Source organism: Aphelocoma coerulescens, chromosome 1, assembly GCF_041296385.1.
Source record: "Aphelocoma coerulescens isolate FSJ_1873_10779 chromosome 1, UR_Acoe_1.0, whole genome shotgun sequence".
Lineage (NCBI taxonomy): Eukaryota > Metazoa > Chordata > Aves > Passeriformes > Corvidae > Aphelocoma > Aphelocoma coerulescens.
In genome coordinates this window covers 44,393,120-44,403,336 of record NC_091013.1, presented here as the reverse complement: position 1 = coordinate 44,403,336, position 10,217 = coordinate 44,393,120, and the positions used below count along the sequence as shown (strand labels likewise).

Below are 10,217 nucleotides of genomic sequence, written 5' to 3'. Positions count from 1 at the left end.
CCTTCCTCTTTTAGCTTTCCATTAAGGCAATTACAGAACCCTTGAAAGAACCAGGTTATGGTCTATTTTTTGTGTTCTTTGTGTTTTTTCATACAAAACCAAGTTCATCATAGAAAGAATTCTCTCAATCTTGAGCTCTGTTAGATAGGAGCATTGCTGTGAAAGGAAATAAATTTACTGAAGTAATTATTTTAAATGTCATCTGAGAATCTAACCACATCCCAGAAATGACCCAAGACCTAGCAAGTCATTCAAAGACCATGCTATTGCCATCTGCAGTCCTTGTCAGAGCCTCTTCCTTTGTGGTTCTTGGCTATATGGATATTTTGATAGATGGTCTTTTCAGAGGGAAAAAACCCAAAGTTAAGTAGGAACATATTAAAACCTCGTTGAGATCAGTATCTGAAAATACTAAAAAATTGGTAGAATTACCTTACTAGGATAATCCTGATAGTATGGAATTTATCACAGTGACCGAATGAGAAAAAAAAAAGTAATTTTCTGGATTGATTGGTTTATTTCTCCCTCCTGAATTATATTCTGATTTGTGGCAACCAGCCACAGAACTTACATTTCTCTATTTCAATTTCCACAATTACAGTTCAGAAGGACCCTATCTATTTTATATATATACATTTTACAGGAGCGGCATGAAATTGTATTTTCTGGTTCAAGCAAGAATACGTATCATCTCTCCACTCTTCTCTGCAACTCCAAAACAGATGCTGTTTGTCCAGGTCGGCAAGGTTTCTGTATTTAACTAGATTATATTTTTTTCTCTGAAAGTAGCATTATATAGTTTTTGCATCTAAAAACCTCCAGAATTTTAAAGAATTTTAGAGCCACATTAGTCAGACATAAAATTATGAGGGAAAAAAAAATGGAAACTACATGAGCAACAGTTATAAAAACAATCATTTTTGGAAGTGTCTGAGAAACTACTTTGAGACATTATTTAACAGTAATTACATCAAGTACTGATTGGCTAGTTCAGTTGTCAAAGCTGTGGTTCTAGGTCAGAAGAGGAGTAGGTGAGAAAGACACTAAGGAAAATCCCCAAGCTCAATTTCCAGCTAGGACCTGAGATCAGATATAAAATCATAGAAGTCCACTAGTACAATTGGATATTCTTCCTTGTTTTATATCTAGGTTAACTTCTGTATATACATAGTGTAGATTTTTTTATTTATTTTCTCTTTTTCTCCAGATTTCAGTTACATTCCAGCTGGGACCAAAAAATAAACACCTACCACTGTAGCATCTGACTGAAGTTACAACTACATGTTGGAATCTGGAGATTTTCATCCAGAGTTATAAATATCAAATATAAAATGTGAATATATTTGGATCAACTCTCTTGTTTTAATTTTCAAAGCTTACTGATCAAAAATTACTCTGCTGCCTTACCATATATTTAGGAAGAGAAGTTTCTTTTTGTCAACAAAACTGAACTTTCTGTGTTATTCTGGTCTGCATAATATGATGGAGTGTTGCCCTATAGCTGAATAGAAACAGATGTATATGGAGAAAATAACAAAAACAGACACAGATGGTGTATCACATGTATAACTTCTTAATTTATCCCTCATTGTGTGATACAATTATCCCGGCAAGTAGGCTGTATTCATCCCCTTTTCACAGATTCTGCCAGTTCCTGCAGGGACACTTTTCTGGATAGTGCTATAAACTGTGAGGGCAGCACAAAAAGATTACTCAGTCTCTCATTGCACCCTCTCTAGTCCCCTTCCCTGTCCATTTTTTCTTTTGTTTGTTTGTTTACTCATTTCTTTTTGAGTAACTGTGATTACGGTGAAAGGGCTGTTTCAGTTAATTTTTTCATGGAAATAGTGATGTGGTTTTCTTTAGGAAAAAAACCCCAAAAAACAAACCCAACAAAACTCATCCCATTTCCTATATAATATTTGCGACTATAGAATCCTCTTTTTCAAAGGATAATGTCTTATTTTAACTTTGTGCTCAGAATTCATATTAATGTCATGAAATTTGTATAAACTCAATCTCAACAATGTCGGGTTAACTCTGAATTTTGCATAATGAATATTAAATTGGGACTTTGCATCCCAAGCTCCTCAGTGTTTCCCCATCAATTTTTTAGAAGTGATATCCTGTCATAGCCTTAAAGATCTCTTTAAGCTTATGGAAATTGCAGTATAGAAATATTATTCATGTAAGTATGGAAATAAAAGGTATTCATGACTGTATCAATTCAACTTCAATAGCAGGTGCCTATAATAAAATAAAGATGTGTAACCAAAAGATTTATTGGAAAGGAGGCTACATTGAAAAAAGTTATATTGGTCTTCTTTCTTTTCTTCCTTTCTTGTTTTCCTTATTTTTTCTTTTTCTCTTTTTCTTTTCTTCTTTTTATCTTTCTTTTCCTTTTTCTTTCTTTTCCTTTTAAAAAGGATTAAAAAGATAAGATGCTCGACTATTCCTGGTTCCATTAACAGTCCAGAGCTATACTCTTGGCAGTATTACTTTAGGTCAGCTTTGCATAAGTCCATAGCTTTATGACACTTTTTGCCCAGTAAAGACCTGACTCATAGATCAGGAAGAAAACATTGAATTCATTTCAGGCAAGCAGACAAGAAGCAATGCTGGAACAGGTTTCCTGAGAAGGTGGTAGATGCCCCATCCCTGGAAATATTCAAAGTCAGGTTGGACTGGTCTCTGAGCAACCTGCTCTAGTTGAGGAGATCCCTGATCATGTAGCAAGGGGTTTGGACTAGAGAGACTATAAAGGTCCCTCCCATACCAAACCATTCTCTGATTCCATGACTTCAACTACTGTGAAAATATGCTGTTCATATTTAGTATTCTCAACAAGCAAAATGATCTGTTATATTATGCTATTTGCCTTTTTCTTTCCAAAGAAAGCAGTGTGGAAAAGATGTCTTTTGTGTCAGTCTTGAGAAGCATGCAATGGAGCTGTTTTGATTTCTGGTGGTGGCAAAACCAGATAGAGAAACTGTTAGCTCCTTATGACTCATCACAAATCCTTTCAGCTAGTAATATTCATGCTTTGTACTTGTTAATTAATAAGTGAAAGCACTATGATGTGAGAAAATATATTTAGCTGCTCTTACTTTTATGAAATGTTAGGAGAAAATTTGCTTAAGTATCCAACCTTAACTGATGAATTAAAATTCCACAGCTATGTAAGTCAGTAGCTAGGGTCCTTTTTCTGATAGGAATATGTCCTACAGAGTATTTCACAGGTGTAAATCCTACAGCTGGAAAGGAAAACGACTGATGAGACATTTGATCTTGTGTTTGCTAGCAAGAGTTGCTTCGAATACGGGAGTCTAGATTAATGCTTAGCAATTTCCAAACTGCATTCACGTGTCCTGATGCATGCACTGCGGAGCAGAATCAACGCTAAGAAAATACAGCTGTGCTGCAATGAATTTCTGTCCTGAGAAACTGGAACCAGGATTCAAGGCCTTGCATACCACACTTTCACAATTTAGGCTGTACAAACCTTTAGATCATTGCGGCATGGTATCTATGGCAGCTATTTCTTACAATAGAAGCAATGTTTTTTCCTAGATGTTTTCTAAGTCATGTTTTCTGTATGTTACTTCTCTGATCTGTGAATGAGGGAATTATTCAAGAACGGATAAGTTCAGATTTTCTGTTCCTGTTCCTGCAATTCTTCAAATCAGTTTTCATTGTAATAAGAGATTTTCTTTCTTCTCACTAACTAGATTATGTCTCAAGACCTGACTTTAAAACATTGCCATCATAAATTACTTAATTTTGATTCACCTTATTGAAACAGCACTTTTTTTTGATCTGCCCTTGAAGTAAGCACTTTACTAGAATGCATACTTGTGTTTCTAGTGCTAGAGGATGCTATCCTTTATTTTAAACAATTTATTTTTTTCTGAAGTGTTTTTCTTACAGTATATGAACCCCAATACAACAGAGTATTATTTATTTTCTTCTAGAATATCCTGTAATTTTTTTCATGATGGATGTACCAAAATCTCTAATTAATTAATTTCTCTACTAATCAATTAAATAATTAACTCAACTCTACTAATTAACTTCTTTACTTTGGGTACCATTTTGTATGTTTTGAAATAATTTATTTCAGTATAAGAGGACATTTCATCACACTTGTTCACACCCAGAATTTTGCTTGCTCAGCAACACTGCGGTTTTTTTCTGCATTGAAACAAACTTTATTCTGCTAATGAATAGAAGACAATTTCTTTGTTTTGATTAACTCAGTTGTTGCCTTAATAAAGATTTAAAAGAAATTCTGCTGATATATACATAAATTCAGAGAATTATATTCAAAAATGATTTTGATACAAGAACCAAATTTAAAAATATTTTGTGTCTTTTCCTAAATAAAACACACTAATTAAGTTCTCCTAGGTTTCAGTATCTATTTCATTTAACAAATTGAAAATGTATATGCTACTTCTACTGAAAAGCATAATACTTACAAACAATTAACAGCAGTAGAGTTACTTCTTCCACTACTCCTACTCTTCCTAGTCATATGCAAGCTCCATAAGAGATTACGTCCTTTTATTTGGGATTTCCCCTTGACGTGTTACCAGTCCAATTAGAAACATTTTGTTAGATTCAGTTTTGAGTTTTGTCATAGTTTTTAGTTTTGTTATTGTGATTGTAATTATTTACATAATATCCTATTCAAGAATACCAGGTATATGAAAAAATGTCAGTATTACTAGGAAAAGGTAGTGTGGGGTAAATAATGAAATGTGTTTCATGTTCATGTGATCTTGACCTGTCTGCATCTGGAGATCATATAAACTATCATCAAAAGTAATACAGAATTGGGTAATAGATTTTCTGTTCATCAAATGGGAAAAATGTAAAGGAAGTGTGTAGATTGAGGTAATTTTAAGAACAGCTAAAATTAGTAGAGACGTATAAGTTTATCATAAAGAGATTAGATAATGAAGAGGTAGAAACATACAGTTATACTCCAAAGTATGAAAGTATAACTTTTTAATTCAGTTCCAGTGACATTTTACAAGGAAGTGGTAAATATGGTGTGCAGTTCTTGTGACTTAACATTAGAGAAAGTTTCTACAGATTGTAAAATTCATAAATGTTCAGGAAAATAAGAACCTACCAAATAAGACAAATCAGAAAGTTTAGCATAGAAACATAAAATCTTAGGAGACATATTTTTTTTTTCATCTCTATAAATATGCAAAGAATTAATAACTATCAGCACTGACACAAGAAGAAATAGGTATAAATTAATCAGGCTGTGACAGGTCAGTTGGAAAACCCAGAAAATTTACAATATATTCTTCCATGGTAAGAAATCAGGAAAATTCAAGTGTCTGTAACATAGGAGACATTAAATTTATACCAGCATTAGTAATACGATCAGCAGAGCCGGTTAAAGAGATGATTCCCTTCAGCTGTGTTTTCTTCTGAAACTTGTATTTCTTTCCATTTTTCAGGCTTAATTACTTCATACATTAAATTACCACTTTACTTGTCTCGAACCAAGTTATTTGTTTTTTTACCTCAGCAATTTATTGAGCTACTTTTAAGGGTAATATACCATGGTTAAATAAACCTCTTAATCTCAAATGAAGTAAAGTGTAGAGAATATGTCTTTATAGGCATAGCTGTCAGACACCTAGATTGAATTATTCATGTATATATTTTATCCCTTACATGTGTAAAAGTTTGCAGTAGCAAAATCTTCAGTGGCTTTTAAATTTTTTTTTAATGCATTAGTGGCAAAGAGTTAAAAAAGGAGAAGCAGTTGATAATAGAGAAGAAAGAATAAAAAATAAAATAATTCGTATGCAAAATACAGTGCAGTCCCTACTTGACTCAGTCCTTTTCACTCAAAAGGCTGCTCTCATATGTGAATATAAAGATTATTCTGCTAAGAGTTTTTTCCATCTTTCTCATCCAAACAGGGATACAAATAATTCTGCATTTTTTCCTTTTTCACTTTTTTTTCCTGAGAGATTTGAAATAGTGACATGTTTCTACTGCAGTGAGAATGAGCATTACAAGATGATCTGGTCACTCACAAATTGCTTAGCTGTATGTATTAAAAAAACCAAAAAAAATTGAAGCAGGACAAGTGCCTGCATCATAAAACACATGTATTCTGCAGAATTTTTGTGCATGTATATATGTATATAGGCTCCACCATCTCATTACCTTAGAAAATAAATCACCAGCTAACAATATGTGTCTTTCAGTTTAATGAGCCTGCAACTCACATGCCATATACATCCTGGTCTGCACAAGCAAGATTGTCACTAGCAGGACCAGGATTTTGATACTTCCCCTTTGTTCAGCATATCTGGAGTGATCCAGGTTTGCATTCCCCATGGAGAAAAGCATTTTTATGTGCTAAAATAAGTCAAGTGGAGGTCATCAGGATAGTCATGGTTGGAGCACATTCTATAGCCAGAAGCTGAGGGATCAGCCCTCAGCCTTGCCTCCGGATTCTTGGTTACTGTCTACAATTACCTCATCAGAGGACACAGAGAAGATGGAGTCAGACTCTTTCCAAAGTTGCACTGAGATAGGGTAAGTGTTAACACACACAACGTAGAATATGGGACAGATATAAGAAAAATATGAACAATTTTTTTCCTTTTTTTCTAATGAGGATAGTCATATTCTAGAACAGGTAGCCCCAAGCTGCCCTGAGCAATCTCATCTGACCAGATCTGCTTTGAGTAGTGGATTGTTCTAACTGACTTGTGAAGATCCCGTCCAATCTATTTCTTTCTATTTTCATGATTCATATTAAAAGTGCAAAAACTTTGGGTATCTTTTGTCTAAATTCATAACGTATTTTAAAGAAACAGTGTATGAGAAGAACTCATGTAAATATGTGGTTTTCCTTTTCAAATACTCTTTTTATCATTCTTTTTTGTTTTGACATGTAACTTTTAGGCAATTTTTTTTCCTGAATAAATTTATTACTTGTGCATTCTTCAAAGTATCTCAGCATGGTGTGTTTCGACTAGTTATTATGAATGACACCTTTTATTTTTTAGAAAATACTTATCTTCTTTTGATAAAATGAATACTTTTAGTTCTTTAGCAGACTTTTTATGATTCTCTCTGAGTGATCAGCATTGCAACTTCCTTACAGGGAGCTTCTACATAGAGTAGATCTCTGCCAAACAGGACATAATCCCCAAATTTTGAGGTTTTTTCTATATATTATCTGAAGCTGTCAAACAGTCTGAGGAATGACAGATAATCTACTGGTTTCATGTTACACTCAGTTTGGGAAATAAAGATAACATAATCTAATTTGCACTCATCTGCTTTTAACTGTGATTTGTTCTCAATTTTTTTTCCTTTGGTAAAGCAATTGGTCATGTTTATCTGTGCAGATAATTCATTACTGCAATATCAGAACAACTCTCATAAATCACTCCTTCACATTCTGCCATTCCCTGGTCACAATATTAAGAAATCCTTTGGCAAATTTATGGAGTCATTAATTTGAAGTGACCCTTTTGGTTTTAATAAGGTTGAATGAAAGGTACCAGAGCCAAATGTAGAACACTGAACTTGATGTTTCATATGCAGACACACAGAGCAAAATTTGATAATGTATTTGCTGTCAGAGTTTCTGGTAGATGTTGGAAATCACAGATGTGTGTTTATCCAAGGTGGACTTGGGCCCAAAGTTCATAATGTAAGTAAAAATCCCCAAATTTCTAAGGTCTCAGATACTGGTGGGAGTTTTAGCAAAGAAAAATTTATTACCTAAACTGCTACATAGTTTCTTAATTTTCACACTAAACTTCCTTTGCTTATAAATGGCATATATAGATATAAGGATTAATTACATTCAAAACACTATAGTTCTAGTTATCTCATTGGGGTGACTAAAAACCTATAAAGTTTAAAACAGGACTCAGAGTGATGATCCACTGCATTTTATGCAAAATTACACTTTTCTCTGGGAGGCTGCTTTTTTATCAGTTGCAGAGTTCTTAAATATTAATATGAATATATTAACTTCAGCACAAAAAGGAATAATGTAAGCAGGAAATTAAAATTGTCTAAAAAATAAAAGTCTGTAGTCTAAGAAGAATGATGTTTGCAACTTAATTAAGCAAAGGAGGATTTCAGATTCACAGAATATTTTGGCTTAGAAGGGATTTGTTTTGTTTGGTTTTTTTTTTCCCATTAAGAAATACATAATTTTTTTTTGGAAGTCACTTAGGGTTATCATATTAACAGTCTTACATAATTTAACTGCATAAAACCATTGCCATTAGTCATTGTGTATGTCTTTTCCATATCTAGGAATGTCATTCAGCTGTATAATACTTGGAAAATTGTTTCACACTCTAGTTCTTGGAAAATATATATTTTTTTAAGAATTGGTTTTGAAACATTTTCAAGAGAAAAATGGGAAAATAAATGCTGAAGAATTAAAGGTATATTATTCTAAAGAAACTGGAAACCTGCCAGTAGTAATGAATAGCTTCAGAATACTGAAAATTAAAGGGAATTTATACGATTTTTTAAGGTGTATGCTGTGTGTCAAAAGATACATCACCAAATTCCACCTGTAAAATAAAGCTACTGTGTTATTTTTCCATACCTCTTTTGATCACGCAACTAGGATCTCATTAATCTAGTGGATTAAACTTTAGCTGTAGCTGACCAGCCTTCTCAAAAATAAGGAAAAGAAAGGGAAAACACTCATTAGGAGGATGATAGTTTGATACAGCTACATGTATACAAAGTCCCTAGGACATTTTTACTGGTCTCTTGACTTTGCCTGTCCTTTACTCACACACTCCAGAAACTTACATATGTTGTATTAGGACCGGGGATGATGTTTATTAGAAAGACATAGGGCTTTCTTTATATCCTTTAAGATTTCCTTTAACTCAGGAAAGCTCTCCACCAAAGTTATGCTTTGTCTTCACATCATCAAATCAGCACTTTCACAGTGACCTACCAGTTAAGTAAAAAAAATGTAATAGCTTGTGTAAAGTAGTGGTTTCATGTACTGCATTCAACTGCAGAAATAAAATAATTATCCCCCCCGACTCTCAAAAAAATTCAATGGTGCTTTAATAGTATTTGACCTTTCAGGAAAAGATACAGTCCACTTCCCTGCTGGATGCTAGACTCAGTGACACAGAAGATACCTGCCAGACTTCACAGTTTCCTAAGATTCAATATAACAAATGAAAAATACTGTGAAGAACAAAGCATCCTTAAGATAGATATCAAATATAGGTCTATTGAACCAAACTAACACTTGCAAAGTCCTGGTAGAATTTATAAAAAAAAAAAAATCAACATTATATTACTCCTGTTTCATACCCTACATAGATTCAGAAGGCATTAATTTATTAGCTTTCTGCATACAAGATGGTAGAAGCCCTTTGTGATGGAATTTGTTAGTCCAGAGGCACTAAAACAGATTGTGATCCCTATTGTCTCAATGTAAATATGAAATAATGGATTAATGGTTTAAAATTGAAAACATTTGCATTACAGTTATATATGTCCTACTAATTTGGAGTACCTTGCTTTTATTTACTTAAATAAATCTTTCAGTTATCTCTCTAAATAATAAAATGTCAGATAATGCTTTGTGTCTTTAATTTAATTAGAGCTTCTATATGAAAAGATACTACTGTTTTGGAGACCAGTGCATTAGTCCCAGTTAACAACCAAACACTGATACAGCTGCACACTCCCTCCTCCCTCCCATGGAACAGGGGAAAAGTAGAAGGAGAGCCTTGCCTTGGAAGTGAGAAGTCTTGTGGATCAGGTCTTGCAGGAACTCATGCCTTCTAAACAACGAATCAATACGATTACACAGAAGCTTCTTATTGTTTAAAATACCCCTGTGTTCACACATAATACCTTACTTATACACTTTGCTTACTTATACATTTCACTTGCTTATCTTATACAACTTATACATATATACATCACTCTACTTATACGTTTTACTTGATTATACATGTTACTCTACTTATACATTTTACAACTTTTACATAATGCAGTACATATACATTTTGCAACTTCCGTGCACAAGATCTCACATTGCTTGATTGGTTTCTCTATTTTGTCTATGAGCTCCTCACATGCTTTTCTGATGATACAATTGGTTTTAATCTAGTGCAGCACAGTCCTTTTTTATCTATTCCTTGCTGTCTTGGTATTTAGTTTTTCAG

At 33.4% G+C, this 10,217-nt stretch overlaps 1 long non-coding RNA gene across 2 annotated transcripts; it reads right to left on the bottom strand.

Moving 5' to 3' along the window:
- Positions 1-4,995: 4,995 nt before the first annotated feature.
- Positions 4,996-9,882, bottom strand: LOC138118508 (uncharacterized). 2 transcript variants are annotated; one of them, XR_011155174.1, is made up of 3 exons: positions 9,781-9,882; positions 9,131-9,196; positions 4,996-8,979 (listed from the first exon to the last, which is right to left on the bottom strand). It is a non-coding gene; the product is annotated as an uncharacterized lncRNA (long non-coding RNA). The 2 variants fall into 2 exon arrangements; XR_011155175.1 differs by having other exon boundaries at positions 4,996-6,563.
- Between the last annotated feature and the right edge of the window lie 335 nt (positions 9,883-10,217).